The sequence below is a fragment of the Echinops telfairi genome, unplaced genomic scaffold (genome assembly GCF_000313985.2).
Source record: "Echinops telfairi isolate 266 unplaced genomic scaffold, ASM31398v2 ScPeMD7_7469;HRSCAF=8507_0, whole genome shotgun sequence".
Classification (NCBI taxonomy): domain Eukaryota; kingdom Metazoa; phylum Chordata; class Mammalia; order Afrosoricida; family Tenrecidae; genus Echinops; species Echinops telfairi.
In genome coordinates, this window is record NW_022111372.1 from 3,553,510 (window position 1) to 3,579,026 (window position 25,517).

At 37.4% G+C, this 25,517-nt stretch overlaps 1 long non-coding RNA gene across 2 annotated transcripts in view; it reads left to right on the plus strand.

Moving 5' to 3' along the window:
• Nucleotides 1-25,517, plus strand: part of LOC123521037 — a 92,090-nt gene that overhangs the window by 61,587 nt on the left and 4,986 nt on the right. Inside the window, exons 2-4 of one of the 2 annotated variants that reach the window (XR_006679531.1) lie at nt 595-696; nt 1,546-1,684; nt 2,044-2,149. This is a non-coding gene — a long non-coding RNA (uncharacterized LOC123521037). Of the gene's footprint in view, nt 1-323; nt 697-1,545; nt 1,685-2,043; nt 2,150-25,517 lie in introns of those variants that run through there. The other variant, XR_006679530.1, reaches the window with a different exon arrangement.

Genomic DNA, 25,517 nt, shown 5'->3' on the forward strand with positions numbered 1-25,517 from the left:
TTGTCCTTGTTTTTAAGAATTCTTACTCAAAGTCACTTAAAAAAATAACATCTACAGAAAATCAACCACAGCATTTCTTCAATGAGGTGCCTTCAGCTCTCATTGAATGCTGTTATTTTCCATCACTCTGCATGGTATGTGCAGATTTTACTTGCGGCAGCTTGAAAGCAGGTAAAAATTTAAAGGTAATTAAGTAAATTTATGATGAAATAAGTTAGCTTTATGTAGTCATTCAGCTAATTTCATGCATATCTTAAAGCAAATTTAAAGTTTAAGAATTCTGATCAATTGAAATCTTGTTGACATAAGCTTTGTGAATTTTATGTTTGTTAGCTTCATAAATCCTAAACTACAAAAAATATATGTAGAAACAATCATGGACAGTCAGGTTAGATCAGCTAAATAAGAATAAGTCCTGCATTCCATCATGGCCTGATGAGGTTTAATGTGTTTCTTTCTTTGTCGAGGGAGGCAGGTGTTTGGTGAGAGGCAGCTTTTTAATTTGTTTCTATTTTGAGTTCTTTGGCCTAATGCAGGCCCATTTGACCAATCATCTTTTCCAAGATATTTCAGCTTTCTCCTCTTTGTCAGTAGGTATCCAAGGATTCCTGACCTTCAAGTGACCATCTTTCCTTGACTTTGAATTAGATTTCCCTAGGCCGAGGGTCCATACCAGTATTTTGTACAACCAAATAGGTAGGTCTTTCTTGAAATCCTTCTAGGTTGTTTTCTAGTAATAGTATGTGAATGATGAGAAAGTTCCAGTTTGCTTTGTCATCTGCCCCTTTCAGAACACCTTCAGAAAGAAATAATAGTAGTATTGTACAATAAGCCAACTGAAAGATTTGGTTTTGTAGAACTTTTTAGATGTAGTATCTTTCTCATATTAGACCGCCTAATCTTTGGGGGAAGAAAGGAGCCAATCTCTGGTTCAGTTATTTCTCTCTTATTCAGCACACTCAAAGCCCAGCCAGTGAATTTGTAAACCTCAGGGAGGTTTCTACATTAAACAACATTTTTTGTTGGGGGATTACACCAGTCGGTTGGTTCCCTTCACTTCTCTCTCTCTCTTCTTGCCCCACCCCCCTCCACCCCACCCAACATGGAGTCTTTTCAACTTCTTCAAAGAGGTGTGGGGGGTGGGGGGTGGAAGTAGACTCTTTATTAATGGCAGAAAACAAACTGGCTGCTAGACTTCCGAGGCAACCCTCTAATAATAAAGCAGGGTAGGCACTGTGACAAAGAATTCTTGAAAGTACTAAATATATAGGGAAGCCTATTTAAATTCACCAGAGGGGCTTAGTGGACAAGCAGCAGAAAATTTAGAATTCAATTCAAGCCATGCCAGAAAATGAAAATGTACTTAAAAAGGATTGCTCAAACAATTGTTCAAAGAAATGTCAACTTTTAAGATTCTTTCTAGAATAATGAAATTTGTACTCTAATGTATGTGGTGACTTTTTCAATTAGAGAGGAAAAAAATGATTAACAGGATCTCAGAGAATTACATCTGATGTTTAAAGGGAATGTGCTTTCTTTCTATAGGTTTTGCCCCAGTGAGGGCCACCTAGTGTGTTGACTGAAAACAAACATGCATCGTACATACATGAGGCTGAGAGATTATACATTTTTTCAAGACATTTTTCGTACTATAACAGGGATTCTCTTCTGTTTTAATCATCTTGTAAGTTCTAGTTCATTTCCTGTTTTCAAGTGTTTGATTTAAAATATTTTAAATAATTGGAGTATTGCTGGAAGAACAAAATGATGATATGTAAGAGAACTATTTAATGGCAAGTGTGAAAGATAACATTATCTTAATTTCAACTCTTTGTTTACTTACTTATAAGACACGCATATCTGTAAGGAGTACCTCTATCTATAAAAAGTATATGTGTATATGTTTTATTAGCCTAAAAGTTGAGGTGAGGCATAGCCTAAAATATTTAATCAGTGCTAAGGAGTTCTAGAAATATTTTTTCATAATCTCATTTTATATTTAGCATGGTATTATGGAATATATTCTCATTTTTTGTAATCTAGGTTTGAAAATTATTAAAAAGATGGAAGCTTAGATCTACTCACGATCATTTTGGTGGTCCTTATGGTGAGCTGCTACTTGACAGTGGAATCCACGTGGAATTCAAAGGTTCATAAATGTTTTTATCAACTAAAAATAACTATCGTTTCACTAATCCATCCATTTACTTATTATTGACTCAATGCAAATGAGTTTGAGCCTAAAAAATATTTTTCAATGTATGAAGGCTGGAGCCATGTATAGGAGCCAAGTAATTCTTTACCACTGACCAAACTTTGATTGACTTGGAAATAAAATGTCAGATATTGGGGCATTACTCTTAAAATTAGCAATTAATTGACAAGTTGCCATCTCTACCTATAGATGCAGCCCAGTCACTATTTACCACACAGCTGAACTAATCTCCATTTATTTAGATTGCTGTTGTTAGGTGCCATTGAGGCCGCTACAACCCTTAGTGACCCTACCCACAACAGAACGAAGCACTGCCCCGTCCAGCACTACCCTCACAATTGTTGCGGCCATGTTGTCCTTCTATTTTGTGAGGGCCTTCCTCTTTTTCAATTCCCATCCACTCTGCCAAGCATGATGTCCTTCTCAAGGAATAGATCTCTCACCTACATGTCCAAAATCTGTAAATCAAAGTCTTCTGGTCCTTGCCTTTCAGGAGCACTCTGGTGTCTTACTTAATCCAAGACAGATGGTTTAGGCATTCAGCAGGCCATGCACTTTCAATGTTCTTCTCCAGCACCACAGTTCAAGTGCATCAAATCCTCTGCAGTCTTCCTTATGAGGATGTTGAAAACACCGTGACTTGGGTCAGAGGCACCTTAGTCCTCAAAGTAATATAGTCGCTTTTCGATTCACTAAAGAGGGCTTTGCAGCAGATTTACTAATAAAACTCATCTTTTGGTCTCTTCGCTGCTGCTTCCATGAGCACTGATTTTGCCTGCAAGTATGATGAAATCCTTGATGATGTCAGCCCTTTCTTCATTTAGCATAATGCTTTTTGGTTCAGTTGTGAAGATTTTGATTTTATTTACATCAGTAATGTTTTAATATCAAGAAGTACAGTAGACGTAAACAATTGATTCCATGACCTATGATGGGAAATCAAAATGAACTTCATACTAGGGTTCCAATTCACACACGTACAGGTTTATTCCAAACACGATATATTTATTACTCTCTTTTATTAGTCTATGACTGCAGACAAATTATTTTAGTAATTCTCTTGTCAAGGAACCTTTGGGCTCCTTCAAATAATATATCTATTCAAACAGTTGTTTCTCGATCTACTGGGCCAGTTAAATTCAAGGCGAAAGGTCAGATTGGTGACCTTTTCTTTTTTTTTCGTAATTCCAAAAGAGTAATCTAGACAATTTTTCTCAAAAATCACAGGACAATCATGGGGGCTTATGAAGGAAACCTGACTGGTGAAGGAGAAAAAGCCAAGAAAGTTGATTGGCCTCCGGACTATTTGGTTTCCCCAGCATGAAGAAGTGCCTATTTGTTTGAGAACAGCCTGGGCGGTCCGATGAGAATCTTGTCCATCCTACAAGCCCAATCTTTCCCCTGCAAATTTATTTTTGCTTGCAAACATTATAGGATTTAAAACAACATAATTTGAGTGCCTTGAAGATGCTAAAATGACCATTTTGAAGTGGTCTAATTCCCCAGAATTGTCTGGAGAATAAGTTAGAGAGCCGGAAACACTGCCTTCAGAGAAGTGTAGACCCATATGGAAGATAAATCGAAAAGGAATAACTTCCCATTTTTGTATTTTTGTTTAATAAAGGATTTGTATGGTCTGGTAGCAATGCTCTTTGCCTTACCTAAATTTCAAAACCCAGTCCTGTAGCAAGGTAAGCAGTGATGGGTCATTCACTTCTCCCAGTGTGGATCTTAGGATTTGCCATTTGTGAACAGACTGTTTTGTTTGATCACCAACATTTCCCCTGTATACACTCTCCCAGAGACTGAAATGTGGACAATGTTATCAAACCCTTTACAGCTCCAGAGGCACTCTGAAACCATATACTGTAAAAGACTTTCACAATTGTTTCCTGACTGTCAGCTCTAGAACAGTCAAGAGCATTCTTGCTTTCAAGTAGCTTCTGGGCTACAAAAGATGTCTCTCACTTGTCAACAATCTTGCCCTTTTCTGTGTGCCTTAAAATTTTTATGTGTCCCTGGGTGGTACAAATGGTTAACACAGTTGAATACTAAGAGAAACTACGGCTTTTGAAATTCAGCTAGACGCTCTTCAGAGGAAAATCCTGGTAAAGTGTTTCTGACATAGCCGTTGAAAGTCCTATAGAACACGGTTTCCCTCATACATAATGGGTTGCCATCAGTTGGGATTAATTTGATGACAACTGGTTTAGCATCTTATGAATCCTGTATATTGGCAATTTTATTTTTCTCTATATATTAAAAAAATAATTTAGAGGAGCATTGGGTGTGGCTTGTTTTTCTAGTAGTAGTTGAGACAAACTGTCTATATATTTTGAGTTATCAGAATATGTGTGATATCAATCTTTTGCAGTTTTGTTCATATTATTTTATGCACTCTGCAGAGATGAGATATTGCTTAAAAACATCAATGGAAAACAATGATGTTAATAATTGTGGCTTGTAAAAATATTTATTACCAGAATGATTGATCTAAAAAAAATAATAAAGTAAAATATAGTGTTTTTGCACAGCTTCAATCCTTTACAAAATAATAAAAATCAATATTATGAAACTGGCATATAATTTTTAGAAAACAAAATATAGTGACATGTGATGATTTTGATTATGTCAAGTTTTATGATGCAGCAATTACATTAATTAGGCAAAGACCAAGAAAATCTATTGGGATATTCCCTGGGCGTTAACATAATATACAGAGTAAATTTTGGTTTCTATACTTCTACATCATAAATACCAACAATGAACTTGAACAGTGAGGGAAAGGCAGCATGCTCAATTCGGAGACCACAGTTATGTTGTGAAACTTAACCTCGATGCTTCTCAAGTGCCCTGACTACAACCGTTGCTTTATAAAATCATTGCGTGGAGGAAGATGATTTAATGTGTGCATCAAGTAAAACATTATAATGTCATTTGTTAATTGTACATTATTAATTCCCTTTCTGGGGCTTTGCAAATCGAATATGTAGGAAAGATATTTTTTTAATCATTATACTTGTTAGTTGCCACGGAATAGATTCTGACTCATGGTGATCTCATGTAGAACTTAAATTACTACATTAGTCAGGCACTTTCATTTGCAAGTGAACCAGCTCAAGCACGTCAAAGAAGAAAGGGAAAACTACAACTTTCCTCTAGTTCCTAAATGCTTCCCTCCCTCCCCACTATCATGATCCCAATTCTACCTTGCAAGTCTGGCTAGACTAGAGGATGTACACTGGTACAGATAGGAACTGGAAACACAGGGAATCCAGGACAGATGATCCCTTCAGAACCAGTGGTGTGAGTGGCAATACTGGGAGCATAGAGGGAGAGTAGGTTGGAAAGGGGGAACCGATTACAAGGATTACAGACAACAGAAAAGTGAGTGAAGGGAGACATCGGACAGGGCAAGAAATGACAAAATAATAATTTATAAATTATCAAGGGTTCATGAGGGAGGGGGGAGCTAGGAGGGAGGGGAAAAATTGAGGAGCTGATGCCAGGGGCTTAAGTGGAGAACAAATGTTTTGAGAATGATGAGGGCAATGAATGTACAAATTTGCTTTACACAATTGTTGTAAGTATGGATTGTGATGAGTTGTATGAGCCCCTAATAATAATATAATAATAAAATGATTAACAAATAATAAAATTGGAGCAGGGGAAAAAAAGAAATTAAAGTTCTTGGCTATTTGAACCCACAAAAAAAAATCCTACATCTTGTGAGTCCAAAGAAAATGAAAAGACAAGTTTTTATCCAAATGTTAGTTTCAATTGATAGTGTTTTGGTCTCTTCTTTGACCCTGTGGGGCTTACTATAATTAGTCAGTTTGTATACAGCGGTAGAGCAACAATATTAATTCAGCATGGCCATGAAGAAAAGGAGAACAATTGTCAATGGCAAAGATAAAAGAATTTAAGTCAGGCAAAAAATAACAGAACACAAAAAAATACTATCCTAAAAATTGCTTATCATTATAATATGATATTTTACAGGATTATGCAAAATATGTTTATCTTGGTGAACTTAGTGGTATCTACTGAAATAGAAGCTATATTAGGCTATTGACCCTAAATGCGCTTTGTGCAATACAGTAATTTTAATAAGTTGGTCTCATTCAGTATTTTCACATTTTAAAATTACTTAGAATGATTTTTTAAAGGAATATGGTAAAGAAGAATGGTGGTTTTATTATATTGCCTAGTAGCTGTCTTTAATCACTACCTACTTAGGTTATTCCATTGTAGCAGATTTTATATCTTCTCTCTCCAATTCAAATGTTAAACCACTAACAACAGCAACAAGAGCAGCAGTACTAACAAAACAGTAGTCCTGGAATAGATTGAGGGTAAAACTGGAATCCAGTGTGTGTTCAATGACTGATTTTTTTCAGGAGTAGATCTTTCGGACTTGCTTCTGGGGTAAGGCAATTCTGGGGACACTCACGTCAACCTTTTAGCTAACAGCTTAGTGCATTAGCCATTTGGGTCACTTGGGAATTCTCCCTCAAATGTTACAGAGCTTTGTATGTTGGATTCTTGGAAATCTTTTATGTTAGTTTATGAATAGATTCATTCCTCATCTATTGGTATATAATATATGTGTGTATGTGTAATTGTTACATTAAATACAAAGGATTTTATATCCTCATCCTAAAAATTGTAATAAAAATGAAATAGTCAATTTTAGCACTTTATTATTGAGAAATTCGATTTATGATTTTCTTCAATGGCAAAAATATTAATAATGCAAAACATTTTGATTCAGATGAGCAAAGCTATAAATATAATTTAGAGAATTTGAAAATAGATTTTAACATTCCTAATTCTTCTTACCAATTAATCAAATTACAAAATTTGCTGTGGTTTCCAGTATATTCAAATAAATTCTCATTTTTGAACATCTGTTCATGCTCCCTTTATGAATGTGTTTTTCTAAATGGCTGAAATATTGATTGCTATAAATAATGTTTAGATTTAATTCTGTGGAACTGTGTCACTTACTTCATTTCTTAGAGTTTGTTTTTATCCCACTGCTCTACTTCAATATTGCACTTTATAATTTCTTTATCAAGACAGAAGAAAAGCAACTCAGGACTTAGATGAGCCAGACTGATTGGTTAAGAAAAAGAGATGGTTATCATTGGCAGCCTTTCCAGACACACTGTAGAATAGCCCCAGACAGTCAGCTGGTACAATCACTTTGTCTCACCGTCCTGTCTCACCGTCCTGTAATGGCCAACGCTGACAACTGACATTTTCAAGAAGAGTAAAAGACCTGATTAGAATGGAAATCAATTTCATTTCACAAATCTTGATTTTCTGATCCAAACCTTTTCTTGAAGTATCTTCTTGAGCCTTATTGGGGTTTCCATGACCATTACAGGGTGGTTTGAGTGTTTTAGTAAGCCTTTACTTAGCTGAATAACCATATTCTTATTTCCTTTCTCACTTTCAACATAGGAAAATTTATTTTAAAATTGTGTAGGCAAAAAATTACCAATCAAGTCAGATTTTATTTTAACTATATGCACTGATCACTTAAGAATTGGCAATCAGAGCACTCACTATTATATTTTACAAAAATTTAAAAATATCCTGTGATTTAAAAATATGTCATGTACATGCAAATCTAGATTAACCTCTGATTATTTAATAATACATAATATTAATTATGGAATGATTTAAAATTTATATAAGAAACTCTTTAAGTCCAAACCCTCTTAAAATGACTTCTTAAATAAGGCTTTAATTTTTCTAGAACCAATGAAGATGCACTTCTTCATGTCGGACAGATTGAAGTATTAAACTCTGCCTCCAATTTTTTACAAGAAAAAGGGAAATAACTCTGTACTTTAAATAATATGAATAATAGTTCTTTATAGGAATATGTTGCAGAAGTCTTCTTTAGAATATTGAATATTTTACTTTGAATACAAAGGTGTACCTGAACCAAGCTGTGGTATTTTCCATTGCCTCATATGCATGTAAAAGTTGAACATGGAATAGGGAAGACCATTTGAATTGTGGTGCTGGAGAAAAATATCGAAAGTATCATGGACTGCTCAAAGCACAAACCAATCTATCTTGGTAAAAGTCAGGCCAGAGTGCTCCGTAAAGATAAGGATGGTGAGACTTCTCAAATACTTTGCACATGTTGCCAGGAGAGAATAGTCCCTGGAGATGGACACCATGTTTGGTAAAATGAGCAAGAAAAGTGAGGAAGACCCTCAAGGAGATTGATGGAAAAGGTGGCTTTATCAATGGGGTCAGGGTCAGGAATAGAAACAATTGTAAGGATGGTGCAAGACTGGGCAGTGTTTTCTTCAGTTGTGCATAAGATTGCTGTGGGGCAGAATCAGCTCCATGATACCTCTACCAGTGCAAATCTCTTCTGCACTTGCCATACTTGTGGTTAAACACATGCCATATTTTGTTTACCCCTTACATTCTTAGGAGAACCCTTCAGGTTCTTTAAAACCATTGTTTTTGTTGTTGTTGTTGTTGTTGTTCTTAGGTCCAATTGAGTTAGTTCTGACCCTGTGTACAAGAGAAGAAAACATTGTGCAGTCCAGTGCCCTCCTCACAATTGTACTTGAGCTTGAGCCCATTGTTGCAGTCACTGTGTCAATTCGTCTTGTGGAGCGCCTTCCTCTGTTCCTTTGGCCCTCGACTACGCCACGCGTGGCATTCTTCGCAAGCAGCTATTCTCCCTGTACCACATGTCCAAAGTGCGTAAGACAATCTTGTCATCCTTGCCTCCAAGGTCCACAATGGCTATACTTCTTACCCAGATCTCTGTTCTTCCGGGAGTTCAATAGTCTTTAAACCGTACAAGGGATGAAACGCCTCTCTTCAACTTCATCTCTCTTCAAGATTGAAGACCATGGATCTTCTAACAAAATATTAATCAAGAATTTGGATATCCCTGCTCCCTTTCTTTTCAAACGTGGAAAATAATCACAATTCTTGGTAGAAGTGTCTCTTCGTGAGCTTCATTATTAACCCTCAACTGTTCTCAAAACATGATTAGAGGCAGGAATAGTCATCAATTGATAAATTTGTCTCTTTGGAATAACCATGCACATCCTGGGATTAAATATTATTATAAAGGGAGGAGTCCCAAACCTTCAATCTTTTTAGTTCTTCTCATACCCACTCATCCATTCATTCATAATGTATTTATAACAGGATGCTGTGCTAGAATTAATACAAAATGAGTTACAATTACTTCTTCATAGGACATTACATTCTGAAAAATTAAGAAAACGTATTTATCTATGTATTTATCTATATTTATTATTTATGTATTCATGATATCCAGTCAGGATGGAGAAGATCCATTAAGGAGATGTAGATACAGCACTTTGGAGTTGGAGTTGGAGAGGAGGTATTTATTTCAGTCCTTGAGAATTGAGGCAAATTCCTAGAAGAGGCTCCATGTATCAGGTCCCTGATGGATAAGAATTCTGAAGGAAAGAATGAAAAGGCTGGTAATTCAGTGGGAGAAGACAGTATGTGGAATCATGCAGAAGCAGGATAGCTAGGCGATATTTCTCATCAGGTACTCATGAGATAAGGTGCTTTGTATACAATGCCGGTTGAAGGGCAAATTGTGGTCCAACTGTGGAGGACCAAAATGCCCACAGGACTCTCCTGATTGTCATCATATTTCTGCTTTGAATCAACACATGATTTCCAAACTTTGGCCTCTGATCATGGAATATTTGGAGGTGAAATGCATAGCTTTGGGAATCTCTTTAATAAGAGTATAGTTAAATATTCTGAAGTCATGACCCAGGCTCCTTTAAAGACTCTATTTTGAAAATATTATCAAAATGGTCACTGGTGCCCCACCATATTGGGAGCTTCCAGTATATAGAAATGAGAGCAGGAAATAAAGATTATTCCTGGATTCTTTTAGACAAATTTCTATTCTCCTCTGGTTAGAAGTTAGTCCCCATGTATAGTAAAATTGATTTGGAAATGTAGGCATTTTTCTAAATAATTATTTACCAAGCTGAAAGATAGAAAATACTTATTTGAGAAAAAACTAGCAATTTCTGACATAGTTAACATGAATGATATTGACATATCCAATAGTAAAGAAACAGCAATATACTTGTATTTTAATTGAAATATATATAAGTTCCTTTATGACATTATTGTATGAAGACACATTTCAGTTTAAACTCCTGATTTCCTCAAGCTCCTCATCTCCTGAAAAGACTGGAGTGCTTCCATAAGATCAACTGAAAAAATAGTTAAATTTACTAATCAAATGTAATTGAATTTATGTCTCAAACCATGTAATTTAAGATTCTTTCATCAAATGTAACTATTTTATTGGCAAAAATTAAAATCTTTCTGTGCAATAATATTCCTTAGAATATTTCAAAAAGAAAAAAATACTTTTGAATAACATCACTATATTTATCACATAGTATACACTCACGTCTTCTGTTTTTCTCATTCCTTCTTATTCATATAAAAACATTTTATATTTTCCTAGTCTATTAATATCTTTTAATTGTCAAATAATAAGGAAGACTCTGCCACATTATCATTTTAGAAATTTCTCATTATATTATTTGACTATAAAATAATTTATTTAGACAGTCTGCTCACAGGTGTAAAATGAGTTTACTTTTTTTTTCTTGCTCACTTAAACAGAATTCATTTGATAAATATAATTTTATGTAATCAAATATAGTGATTACCTTAGAATATTCATTGGAACAGATTACAATGGTGTCAATAAAGATTTTATTAGTGGAATCCAGGAGACAAGAAAGATTTGAAAAATATTTAGAAGGTCAAGTTGACATCTAAATGATTAAATGTATAGCACTATGAAATCTGTAAGTCAAGCTTATTGCTTCACCAAATTGTGTTTGTTGCTTTATTTTTCCATGCTCATTTAACCAATGACATTTATTGATTTAGTGGGAGGGCAGCCACAATCAAGAACAAAGACAGCCAGACATTTAAAGTGTCTATTTGGTGATTGTAAAGATAATGCATGAAGCCCCAAAAGGATACAATTAGTTGTTCTGATATTGTCCTGGGAAAAAACAAGTTTTATTCTGAATTCCAAAATGATATTACCAGAAACAGTAGCCTGAGCAGAGAGCCCTAGGTCATAGAAGTTGTAAAAAGTGATAAACAGGGGGAGGGATATGAGAAAGGGAAAGTCGCCCATCATTTAGGGCAGCCTGATACTTTCTACACTTGGGGACATCGAGAAAATATGAGGGCAATGGACTCCTAAAGAGGAGAGAATTGAATGTAGGGCAAGTGCCATTTCTTGCTTCATTCCGGTGTTGCACCCCATAGGGGACCAAAGAGGTAACCGGTATGCCTGAGCTGAGTCTCAGGGGCAAAGGGGTTATGATCCCTTCCCACTAAGGAATCCTGGGAACAGATATCATCGCATGTGCTGTCATTTTCGGCAGTACGGGACAAGTCAGGTGGAGCTGCAATAGTCTCCTTTCCTTTCAATCCCCAAAGTAGCACCTGCCCCCAAGATTTCCCTTAAGAAGAACATTATGAAGATTTGCAGCTGAGAATAGATGAAAAATTCGTGTTCTGGAGGGTGGACACACTAGGGCGAATCTGGAGTAGGGCTAAGTAGCTTGCTGTGAACCCTGAAAATAACACTGCGTAGTTTCCCTGCTGCAAGAAGAATTTCTTTGGAATGATTTGTCATGTGACATTATTACCCACAAGTAGAGTTATGTTTGCTTTTTCTTAAAGTCACTTTCAAGGCTTTACCAGTTCTCTCTTCATTTGTACAGACACCTGGGACAATGGTCCTCAGCAGAGACCCATTTCTTTATGCCCCCACTGAACACATACATATTGTGTGTCTTCTGTATGCCAAGAAAGTGATTTTAAACTGTAACTTTGAAGGATTATAGTTTCATTGTACTGTATTTGTTTCATGTTGATTGCATGTATCAATGCCTGTATCTCGTATGAAGCATAGGCTTTACACCGCCTTCTTTCTTCCTCCTTTTCTCTCCTCTCTATCCTCCTCCTCCTCCTCCTCCTCCTCCGTCTCTGTCTCTCTCTGTCACATTCATAAACATACAAGAAAACAATGATGATGCTAAAAATGAATGTTTACTGGAATAGAGAGATTATTCTATGTAAAATCCTGACACATCTCTTCAAGATCTCTGACTAAAGGAACACCCTGAGTGAAGAACCAGCATTGTTTCTTTGTAGCACTTCCAATATCTTCGCCGGGAGTTCAAGTGGAACACAATCCAGTGGAATGTGGTGCCTCGCAGCATTATGAAGCTCGTATCTGCAGGCTAAGCATGGGTGATAAGACTCAAATGTAAAAGCATTTGAATCGATAGCTCGCTCAGATGCTTTTCTGATAAAATTGTTTCCATTTCTTCTCTACCTAATTCCTTGTCTACATGGAAAGAGTAAGAGAGGAACTTATTTGTACTAGGATGGCCAGGATTCCCAACGGTGTCCGTTGGGCTTCATGGTTTTGTTTGCATCTTTGCCATCGGGAAGACGCTCTTAATAATCAAATTTCAGCAACATCTGTCTCAGGTGTAGGTCTACCTTTTAGAGTGCCTTTATTTTTAAAAGAATTTTGTGAGAATCAGGAGCAAAGGCACCTCTACCTGGAAATTAACCAAAAAATCCCTGTTGACTTCAGGGCTGCTATTCGGTTCTGCTGCTCCCTCACAGTCACCACCGCACACACATTTTTATTTCTTACAATCTGCAGACGTCCTCGCAGTTTGAAGGGATTTTTAATTGTTAATTTTAATATTGCATAATTATAAACTGAGTATATAATATAATAGGACAGGACGGAATATTTTTAAAAGATGTGACATCTTAAAGAAAATTCACAGACAGTTATAGGTGACTCTAATTTATTAGCAAATTTCAGACTATGGTCTTAGACATATTTTGCTCTTTACATTTCTTGATCTCATTTACATTACTGTAAAGTCATTCATGCCTTTGAGAAGATATCCATTTCCATGTTCCTTCTCCATATGCTACACCTAATGTGTTTATAAGTTATACATAAAATAACATACTTCCATATCTAGACATTAATACATATCTATGTGATTCAAGTTTGGCATTACAGCTGCATATCAAGCCTAAGTGGTAAAATGATATATGTGTCTCTTTACATCACTAATGACATATCAAAATTGTCAAATATACTGAAATCCAATAATTGTAACTGACAGGCACGATCTATTTCCTTTGGGAACGATCAAAATGAAAAAGAATATACTGGAGGTATTCCTCTAAGTGCTTATGATTAACTCGACTTATTTTTGATAATATTTTAGTGTAATTATTTTTCAAAGTACTCATAACTGGCTTCTCGAAGTTTATAAAGTCATTTCAGTGCTGAAATCCATAAATCCAATGCTTTCCCAGAGATGAACCGGCAAGAAGGAACATGACCAACTTGACAAGAATTCTCTCCGGGGGCTGATTCTTCTTAATGAAATACCCAGGAAATAGTTTCTCTTGCAACTTTAGACGGTGTTCACAACACAAACTTATTTCTTCACCCATGTTCTCCAGTTCTACTTTGACCTCTTAGGAATGCAAATATTATTGCTTCAGTTCTCAAAAGTTTTCCTTCAAAAATATGTCTGCATTTTGGAAGAAGAAGAAAACAGAGTGACAGTAAATTTCGTGAACCCAAACCTTATTCAATACAACAATGAAGTACTCAAGAATCCCAAGCCTTTGTGTCTGCCTTTTTCTGTATTTGGGGATGGCATGGAAGGAAAAAAGGAGGAAGTTTATATTTTCCGCTTTAAAATTAATTCCCAGTTAGCCATTTGCTCGTGGATTATTTTTAAGCCCTGAGGACCTGTAATTACATTCTTCTTTTTCAGTAATTGTAGCGGATATTAGAGTCGGTAGACAATGGTAGTCTGTACAGAATAACCTGGTTTACTCGACAGATCCACTTGTCCAAGATCAAACGGCTACAGCACATTTAGGGTTACAGCCTCCTTCCCTTCCTCGGGTTTCTCAACCGCAGTGGAGCTTTTTCCAACGTTGCCATGGTAACACTCTATCTGGCTGCTAGCTCTGTCGTAAGTTATTGAACTGAGACTGGCTTTTGGTTTAGCAGATAATTAGGTTCTGTCTCACAGGTTCATTTTCCTGTGACTGGGACGTGAATATGACCTACAGCTGGCCTCAATTTCAGTGTCACAGACAAAACCTTAACCCTTCCCAGCCTCCCCACACACTCTTCTGAGCTTTGCTTGTGAGGCAGAAGTGCAGTGCAGCGCACCCGCACCTCAGGGAGAATTACCAAGTCCCCCTTTAATTTCTTTACCTTCATCAAAACACTAAGGAAACTATGGCCCAGGATGAAGGTATTTTCAAAATTAAAAACTATATATTAACAATGTGATTTATATGTAATGCATTTAATGAAAAAATATAAACATTTAATCATTACTATTTTTATTTATAACCTGGAAAGTTATATTGATGTGTCTTTTTTTTCAATTGGGAATCTAAAATACTCGTTTAAAAGGAAAAAAAAACAAAAAACAAAAGCCCGTGTTCTCAGGACAGGAACTCTTATGGCATAATGGTTCAGCACGGGGATGCTAACTGAAAAGCCCAAGGTTCTAACCCAGCAGCCACTCTCTAGGAATAAGAGGTGACTGTCTGCATCTGTAATTATTAAATCCTTGGAAACTTCATAGGGCATTTCTACTCTGTCCTACCGGCCTACTACGATTCAGAATGTGCTCAATGGCAATGGGTTCTGCTCAGGAACATCATTTTTGTATTTTCGCTCTCAGTTTACCAAAGCACATGACAATAGGTTCAGAATCCATGCTTTCCTTCATGTACTCTTGAATTTTAACTGACAGCGCAAAACTCCCCTTTGGGTCACAAGCAGCTCTCTGTTACTGCAAACACATCACAGCTCCTCTAAACTACCAGCATGTTCACCCAGGGCTTGAATTTTGCTGGTTTGGAAAACTAGCTACTTTCACAGATTGGATTTGGAATAGTCCAATCATTTTGAAGAACTGCTCTTTGTTTAGGACAAAGAAAGAAATGTAACATTTAGAACATACATTGAATTCACAATACCCCAAACAATAGTATCGGTCTGTCTCTTTCTTTGTGTCTGCCTTGCATAGTCTGTCTCCTGTTTTAATCATCTTTCCCGTTCATTTTAAAACCAGATAAACAGGGCATCAGAATGGCAAGTCCTTCAATTGACCTGAATGACAGCACCCAGGGCCCAGAGACATCCTGAGAGAACTTGGTAGAGGGCGTGAGCTCAGAGGCTGTGCGCATGAAATAAGAGGGTGCTGATACAGAGGTACTCTGCACTTCCCTATCATTCTCTACTGAACCAAGCTTCTTTTACCATCTTATCTCCAGTACATGCACCTCTTGGTACCCTGTTGATGGTGAGGAAGTACTTATTGAGTAAATGTATTATTTTCCCCACTCTATTTTGTGTCCAAGTCTCTTTATATGTCTGCAAGTATTTGTAATCCAAAATCCTTTTTACTCATCTTATGGCTCCCCATGTAGCCCATCCCATGTCTGCTTTGTTATAATAGCCTCTCAACTGGCCATCTTCTCTCTTGATACTCCAGACAATTTCTTACACATGGAAGATAGGTTCTAATCAAAAGTAAATGGTTTTAAATCTCACCGCAAGCTTTCAGGTTTCTGGTAGGAATAGAATTGGCATACCCAACTTTTATCGGTCCTACATGATCTTGCCCCCACCTGCCTTTTTAATATCATTGTCTACCTCTCTATTTTTTCACGCTCTGCCTTGTCTTTCTCCAAGCCAGTGTAGTGCTTTCCATCTGGTCTCACATCAAATTCCACCTCGTGAGAGGTTCTATACTTAAAGGACGTAAATGGCACCCCAATCATTATTTAACACCTTGCCTGCTATAACTTTTCTTAACACTAAGTGCCTATCACTTGTTGGTATAGCAGAGAATAATCAAGCAAGTATTATAAGGTTTTCCCATTTAAAAATAAGGTTCATTTGGACTGGGGATTTTGTTATTCCTGGGTATCTTATGGGCACCTAGAAACTAGTAGACAGGAACCTATTACATTCTTAATAAATCTTTGTTGAAAGAATAAATGAATGATTGAATGAAGATATAGAGATAGTGTGTCTCATTATCATACTGTGCAAGACTACACTGTGTGTCACTGACATCATAAATCTTATCCAATTACATTTCATAAGTGGATATAAAATCAGAGACATGATTCGTATTTTTGTGATTCTTTCCATCAAGATGAGACAAAATAAGGGAACTGACGTTTATTCCCAACTCATTCTTGCATTAAGAAGCCATAGACCAATATAGCATGGCACCAGCCATTCATTGAAGCAATCATGTCGAGCAAAAGCCCACAGACTCTTTATGTAAAAGGAAAGGTATTCAATAGATTTGACTTTGGAGACAATGCAGTCTACTTCATAAGTACTCACATAATTGACTACTTTGGAAGCAGACAGGAATAATATATAAGCAAATGGGTCTGACACTGTTCTAATAAGCCATTATTTATAAAATAGGAAACCTCAAGATTTAGCCAACAGGCTGGAGTTCGTTGACATTTGACATAAGGAGCATCTCTCAAAATCCTTGTCCCTCCCTGAGGGAGGATACATCCTCCCTGAGGGATGATACAAAGCAAACTGTGGTTCCCTTATCTGCCTCTCGCCAAGATACACAGGCAATGAAGTAAAGAGAAGGATGCCTATGGCAATAGAAGTGACACAACTATTGAAGGTAGGTTCTGTCCTTTCTTTTAAAGTTAGAACACGCACCAAATTGTCAGCAGGCTTCCTCCAGACCCCATGTGTGTCAGAGTGGAATTGTGCTCCACAGGGCTTTCAAGAGCTTATTTTCTTTTTCAGAAGTAGACCACCTGCTCTTTCTTCCAAGGCACCTCTGGGTGCACTTAAATCTACAACATTTCAGTTCAAAGCCAAGCGTGTTAACCACTTGCTCCACCCAGGGACTCCCTTTCCAGTTAATCAGTCCTCGGCTTTGAAACTGCCCCTGTAGAAGCAATAGCTGGGCCATAGTATCCTTCCAATAATAACATTTATTCATGAAGAATGAATGAGGGGTAGATGCAGTGATGTGTTGGTAAATGTGTACTCCCTGACTCCTTAGTGCAGAAGAGAACAAGAGACGTATTAACTGCTTTCTTTAAATTCCTCTACTTTCTGCATTTCAAATTACCTATGTAATTGCAAAAGAGCCCTGGTGGCCAAGCAGGTTACGCCTTGGTTGCTAACTCAAACTTGCCGATCCACTAGCATCTCTGAGAGAAAAAGGTAAGACTATCTCCTCTTTCAAAGATGTACTGCCTCAGAAAGTCAAGGGGACACCTTTAACCTGTTCTATAGGGTTGTTATGAGTCAGAATCGATTCTGCGGCAGTCGGTAATATAATATCACTGGAAATACTCTTGAACAAAGAGTCCCACAGCCATTCCCTGAGCCAGTAAGAGCTAGATCCATATTTACAACTGTAGTCTCTGCTCGCTGTCTTTTTGAAGTCTGAAGAAAGGATGGTGGGCTTGATGGGAGCAACAGGTTGAGTGATCTCTTGGAATTCTAATAAACAATGGAAGAGTATATAAATTCAATGTTTTATGTAAATCACTGAGCTCAGGGTTTGGTTAAATTATATATTCAGTAGCGGTAGCTATTATCTTCCTAGTTTAAATTATTATGAGCATTAGAAGTTAAATGTTTAGCTATAGACCCAGTACAATGTTAATGCCTTTTTGTTAATAAGGCCTCTTAACATTAAAGAAATGAAGATAATGGAATTTTATATAGCTATTCACCATTCTGCCCAGCTCAAGGTTAAAACAGCAACAGAATACTCCAACCAGAATAAAACAAGTCTCCACTTGAGTACAGCTCTTCATAACACTACACAAGGGCCAGGCCATGTTATTTGCTTGCAAAGTTGAACATACTACATCTTAGGCGCACAGTTGAATTATTGATTGAATGGTGGGTTCACTCTATTATCCAAACAAATACACTTCAGTGAGTTCAGGCCCATGCAAACACTCAGATCAAATTAGTAACACAGATATCTTTTGGTCTCCTCGGGGACCCTATAGAAGGGATGACACCCACAGCACACAGGTCCACAGTTGTGGCAGATGGTCTAGCACTATAAGCGAAGAGGCACATGCTGGTACCGATACTAGGTATCACCCACACCCAGTCAGATAACTCACCTCAGCATTGACCAGTGCCTCCCAGTGAGCACGCAGGTGGGAGGATTAATGCCATTGGATGAAGAGAAAGGTCTCTACCTTGGCCAAGAGAGACATAAGAAGAGAGGAGAAAGGGGCTGGAAGGGACTAGGCTGTGAGGCTCCGCCCTTGACCCTGCCTGACGAGCAGAAGCAGAGCTGACCTACACCTCCCAACAGAGTAGGTTTTGCTGGCCAGTGGGTGACCGCCCTGGATGACAACAAACTACTCTCTCAGAAGGGCCTTGGTATTGCAGTGGATTAAACATTGGGCTGCTCCATCCATGGCTGGTGGTTCAAACCTAACCTGCTCAGCAGTAGAAAGATGATCCTATCACCTAGTCTCCTGGCACATCATTGAATTCTCTGTCCATATATATTTGCAAGCTCAGAGGCCTTAGGGAAAGTACTACTATGACATATAGGGTCAGTGTGTGTTGAAATCTACTCAATTGTAGTGAGTGGTTATTCAATCAATGATAATTCTAGGTCATTGTCAGAATATAGACAGAGGAATATTTCATTAGAACCAGGCTTCTGGGATGGCTTAATTTTCTAATTAGTAACCTTGTTATTATTGCTACTCTGCAGTGCTATCTGCTTGGTTCCAATCCTGTGTACAACAGCATGCAACACTGTCTGGCACTGCACCAGTCTCATAATAGTTAGGTTTGAGTCCATCGTTGCAATCACTTTGTCAATCCATTGCATTGAAAACCTTCCCCTTTTCGGCTCACTCTCCACCTTACCAAGCACAATGCCATTTTCCAGTGTCCAGTCTCTCATGCAAACGTATCCAAAGCACATGGGAGGAAGTCCTGACATCCTTGCTTCATTCTGGCTGTGGACGATTTGGATGTTCTCCTGGCACACGATGCCACTTGCAGTATATTTCACCCACATCAGTTCATTTCCCTCCTTCCTTATTGAATAACCAACTTTCACATGTGTATGAGATGATTAAAAAGACCTTAGCACGGTCAGGTGCACGTGAGCATTGAGACAGCCTTGTTCTTCACACTTTAAAGAAGGCTTATGCAACAGACTTACCCTGTTGGTCTCTGGATTCTTTATCCTTAGGGAAGACCAATATGGAGTAGATAACAGGAAGTAATTCTTCAAACTTGTCTGTAATGGAACCATCCCAGCCAACGTAGAAGATAGCATGCCCCTGTCACTATCTTGAAAAACAAAATGAAGATGAAAATATGACAGATGATATGAAATATCACCCCACTTTGAAAAACAGAAATATGTATACTTTTGTGAATGGGAAAATAAAACAAATGGTTGTTTATGGTTTGTCAGTAATTTATGGCTTTTCTAAAACTCATTTCTTTGGTTGCCATTTTTATTTCTTCTATATAAAAATGTCATAAAAAGTAATTTTTAATATTATTGTTAGTTCAGCACTTTATGACAGAAATCTAATTTCATCTAACCTGGTATGCATGAAGATAACCCTTTTTTTTTCACTATAGAGATTAATTCTGGAAAATTTAATAGTGGAAAAATTTCCATTTCTATATCTGTTTTTCTTCTAATTATGGTATCATGTATAATATAAAAGCTCCCAATTATGCAACAGTAATCTATATTAAAATTAGACCCATAATCTTTTTTGAAACTGTTGGGGACTACCCCACTTTGGCCTTGAGCCTTGAGTTTTGTTAATAAGTTCCTTTCCAGTTTGGAGGCTACGTGGATCAGGTTTAATTCCAAATCATACATTACAGAGTGTTTCAGGAAGAGCTGCATAAATCCACAAAATGAAATATGGAACTCTATAACTCTCATCACATATAGCTACCCTTCGGATTTTCCCTCAAAAGTAAGAGAGTAGACATAGCACTTTAAGTTATAATACATGGGCATTACCATTTGAAAGCAGTATTCCTGTGTGAGTGTTTAGAAAGTGTTTTAATAATGTAGTTTTTGAAGTACTGTTTCATATTGCTCTAACGTGCCACAGCCAGGAACGTGTACAACGTTGGGGCTTCAAAGCAAAGCTGTGAGGGGAGAGCGAAGATTCTATCCTCACCTCCAGGGCAAAGTTGGGCCAGCTATTGTCATGCTTCTCCTATGGTGGGAGTCATAAACTTTCATCTCATGTCTTGCAGTATAGTAGATCCAAAATGGTCATTTCATTAAATAAGGTCATTTTATTTGGTTTGTTATGGCAATATTATTGTGTGTGTGTATTTTGTGTGTGATTTTTATATAAAAAGAAGTGTATGGAATGTAGCTTATACCAAATAACAGATCTGATTTTATTGAATCTATGGAACCAAGCTCTTAAGTATTTTACTCAGAAAACCAAAATTCAACTGAGTTATTAAAATGGCAAATCCTCAGGAAGCCTTAGAAAGTATATTTTAAAAGCTGTTGATGTGACCACATTTCGTTGTACATTACAATGTAAAAATGTTTCATGAAATGAATGTCTCTTTTGAATATGCAGTGAAATACACTGTGCATTAAACTCAATGGTTGTTAAGTGTGTAGTTTATGTACTTGTGTGACAATGTAACACTTTGTTTGTGTTCACTTATGATTCACTTGAAAAGGGTTTTACTGCTATTTGATTGATATGTAGCTAGAACACAATTCTCATGGTACATCATTAAAATTCGCTATCCATGGTAGAGTGGTTTTTCTTTTTTTCAGAAAAGGTATACTTCCCATTAACATTGAAAATAAACATCCTTTATTTTATCCTGATAGTGGGGGAAAAACAAAAACAAAACCTTATATGGAAAGATGTGAATCAGCACTCTACATTTTACACATTCCCCCTTAGAATACTCCCATTTCAATGATTATTGTAAAATTACGTTTGACCAGCTGATGAATTTGTTAGTAGTTACTAGGTATTTTTAAGGAAAGCCAAATTAACAAATATTTTAAGAGCCAAATCTAATATGTAACACATTAAAGCTGGGCATTTTTAGTTGCAATTTTAAACATATAGAAATAATGACTATAAAAAGCAGACCTATTAGAGGATATTAAAAATTCTCCATTTTCTCTCCTAATACTGGAACAAATTGCCATGCTTATAAAATTATACTCTAGAAATCCATATTTTTCAAACAATGGGGAACTTACTACATTCCTGAGCATTTTATAATCTCTCTAGGTAATTCTTAAATTGAGAGAAGCCTGTCTGGCTTGAAGGAGCCCTGGTGGTAGGAAGGGTTAGAGTAGTTGTGGTTGACAGGAAAGTTGATGGTTTGAGACCCCAGTGCTCTCTGGGACAAACATGAAGCCATCCATTCTTCTAAAGATGTACAGACTCAGAAAGCACAGGGGACAATTCTTCTGTGGGGTTAAGGACATGTGAGTGAGCATCACTTCAGTGACACTGGATTTAGTTTGGCATTCTGAGCTTGAGACAGGCTTTGTTTATGGGACAATACCGACCCTGTGAACCCAAGTATACTCTGAATGTAGGAGGGCAGTTTCCCTATCCCTCATCCCCCTAAACCATTAGTGTGCTATACCTCATTTGAAAAGATTTAACAAATGATGGTTGTTATTTATCTACACAAGGTTAGTTAAATTGTGAGGTTAAGCAGTCTTCCAGACTGACAAGCTGCTCCAAACTTTTTATCTCAACTTCAAGAAGTTAGGATTCAACTATAAAACAGAGGAAACGTCCAGACAAGATTACCCTCATTCTGATAAAAACGGAAAGTGTAGGGTTTCCCAGAGCTGTCTTCTGGTTTCATATTTCACTACACCGACTTCAGAGGCACAGAAAGCGCTTTCACACCCAGTCAAGTTTATCACAGGTACAAGATACAGCAAATCAGCCGGATGAAGAGGCACATGGATCAGAATCGGGGACGGTTCCTCCGTGCCCAACCCTAATCCATGGTATTTTCAGTTGCCTCCTATCCATGTAAATGTAGATGAGATGACCACGGAAGGGTCAGAGTCCGTAGGCCCATGTAGGGAACTTGAGAATCTTGAACATGTCTAGGCCTCTCCTACTTTCTCCTGAAGCTTCTTGTCAGGACATGGGAAATTTGTCCAGTCTTCACCAGGAGGGCGTGAATAGACTTCATCCTTCAGTTTCTATCCCATGATCCTGTGTAGGGCATCCCCATAAGGAGACCACTGAGGATGCTGGTTTGCCTCTTGATGAATGAGCCAAGGATTATTCCTACAGCCTGATCAGCATGTCTGGCGTGCTGCCAACACTGTTTCTCTCTGCCCTAAGCCTGAGCTATTTTTGATTATTGAATGCTGAAATTACTTTAGTTAGGTCCTCACATTCAGGTGTACCTCACATTCAAGACATTCCAGGTCAGGTAGAAAATTCCAGATTTCCTGATGATTCCAAGGTTCCGTTAATTGGTCTCAGTGTGCCTCTCTTTCCAGTTACTTTTTCTTTGTTTATTTCTAGTAATTTTTCTTTGAATGGTCACTTTTTACATATTCATTCCTGAATTTTCCATCTGATTCCTCTTTCTCACAGACACAATGTGTGCTTCAGGGTGGGCAGCTAGCTGGCACTTAGCCCGAGCTGCTAGAATTGATAGAAATGGAGGAAAAGAAATCCTGTAGTGTAGTTCTCTGTTCTACAAGGTCTAATGTGTCAGAATCTATCCATAACCACCACAACAATACCTCTGGCTTTAACCCAATTTACAAATGCATTTTCTTTGTTATGTTAGAAAAGCAGTATTGGTGTAGAGTAGGGTTTCTCAAAACGGGTGATACCAATCTTGGGGAGCACTAGAATTATCCAGGGGTACTACCTATGCTTTATCCTGGATTATGGGCTGTAGTGCTGAAGTGTTTAATGCCAGGAGGAGATGGAGTTGTATTTGTTTTGTTTTTTTCTGAAAAGGGGTAGTAGAACAAATCAATTTGGGAGCGTAGGTATAGACTATGTGGTAAATCACTACCTTTTGAGACATAAAAGCACATATGGGAGGAAGAGCTATGCTCTGAGGATCGCCAAGGAGGAAAAAGAGGTGGATCCCTCCCACCACCAAAATAGAGAGAAAGAAAGAAAGAAAGAAAGAAAGAAAGAAAGAAAGAAAGAAAGAAAGAAAGAAAGAAAGAAAGAATTTTTCCCCAAAAGCAAACAGAGAGAAAGTCTTGCCTTAGAGCCAGTGCACGGAATACAGCTTTTTAGCTCCTGAAACTGTGGGAAAATAAATTTCTGTTAAAGTCAATTATTTGGAAAATTTCTCTTACAGAAACCAAAACAAAACTTACTGCGAATGAACTGATGCAACCAGTGGTGGGATTGAAATACTTTAACAATGAGGTAGATGCCCAACGGCCATTTTAAATACAGCAAAAGGTATAATGAAAGGTAACTTATTATTTCATGCAGTTAATAAATAAGAACAATAAAGAAGATACACAAAACTAGATTGTTATAAGAAAGCATTTAAAAATATTACATAATACCTGAAAAAAACAATAAAACTTTTATTTGAGATAATTCTGTATAGCTCCTTGATTGGTGGCCTCACTTGCAATATGCTTCTGTTTCTTTCGAGCTTAATCAGCCTCGCGATTTATCCTTCACCATCTTTTCCCTGGAGAAATAGGATCTCATCTCTTTAAAGGTAGACAATAGACATTTTTGATATATAGAAAGAAGTCACTTCTTTTCTCTGAACATACGTTCATCTTTGACACCTTCCTTTCCATTTCTGCTGAACTTACATGAATTGTTCTGACAATATTTTTAGCTCTTTTAAAACTTTCAGGAATTGCATCATTCACTTAAAACATATCCTGGGAATTTGGGTTGTAACACTTAAAACATATCCTGGGAATTTGTAAAAGGAATGACAGCATGTTACCCTCTGATTGTTTGGTACTTTTTCTCTTTCTGTTATATATTTGTTTGCTGATGTAACAAATGCAAGGGATTAAACCTGTAGTATTTTATCAAAAGTATAATGAGTTTAATGAAAGAAATAAATATTACAAGGATAATTCCATCTTCAAATTGTTATGAGAATATACTGTCTCACCTTCCTCGATCAGTGTAACTGGTAGGTTCAAACTGTTGACTTTTAAGTTAGCAACACATTGTGTAACTGTCTTCAAAATTATTGAATATGGATCTTCTAGCAATAACCTCTTTGCCTTTTGCTAATCTTTTGTTTTCCTGAGTGGGCTATATGATTTTGCTGTTAGTGATTGTCAATAGAGCTGTAGTACCATTCTGCTGGGTAGAAAATCATCCATTTCAGAACCAGGAATGGGGACTATTTTACTACCAGCAAGAGAGAACCATGAGTGAAGCACATACTTTGGAGCCTGAGATATCAACACCACTCTTTCCCCCGACTCCCCAGCTCCCATCTCCTGTCAAGTCCTATGTGCTGACCAACACATTAAACTTCCTTGATCCAGGAGAGAGCTTGACACCATAGGAAACTCACAGCAGGAATGACAGAACCATGGACACCGGAGAGCGGGAGGCCGGGGGAAGGAGTTGGGGTTGACCAACCAAGGGACAAGAGAGCAACAAGTGATCTAAAATTAGTGGCAAGGAGGGTGTGAGAGGCCTGGTAGGGATTCAGCAAGGGCAATGTAGCCGCGATAAATTACTGAAACCCAAATGAAAGCCGAGCATGATAGTGGAACAAGAGGAAAGTAAAAGGAAATAGAGGAAAGAACTAGGCGACAAAGTGTATTTATAGAGGTCTAAATACAGGCATGTACATGCGTAAATATATTGATATAGGATGGTCGGTAAATAGATCTACATGCACATATTTATACGTTTAGTATTAAGGCAGTAGATGGACATTGGGCTTCCATTCAAATACTTACTCAATGCAAGAATGATTGTTCTATCAAATTGGCATTCCATGATGCACACCTTCCCGACACAATCGCTGAAGACAAATGTGTGCATAAGCAAATGTGGCGAAGAAAGCTGATGGTGCCCGGCTATCAAAAAGTATAGCGTCTGGGGTCTTAAAGGCTTGAAGGTAAACAAGCGG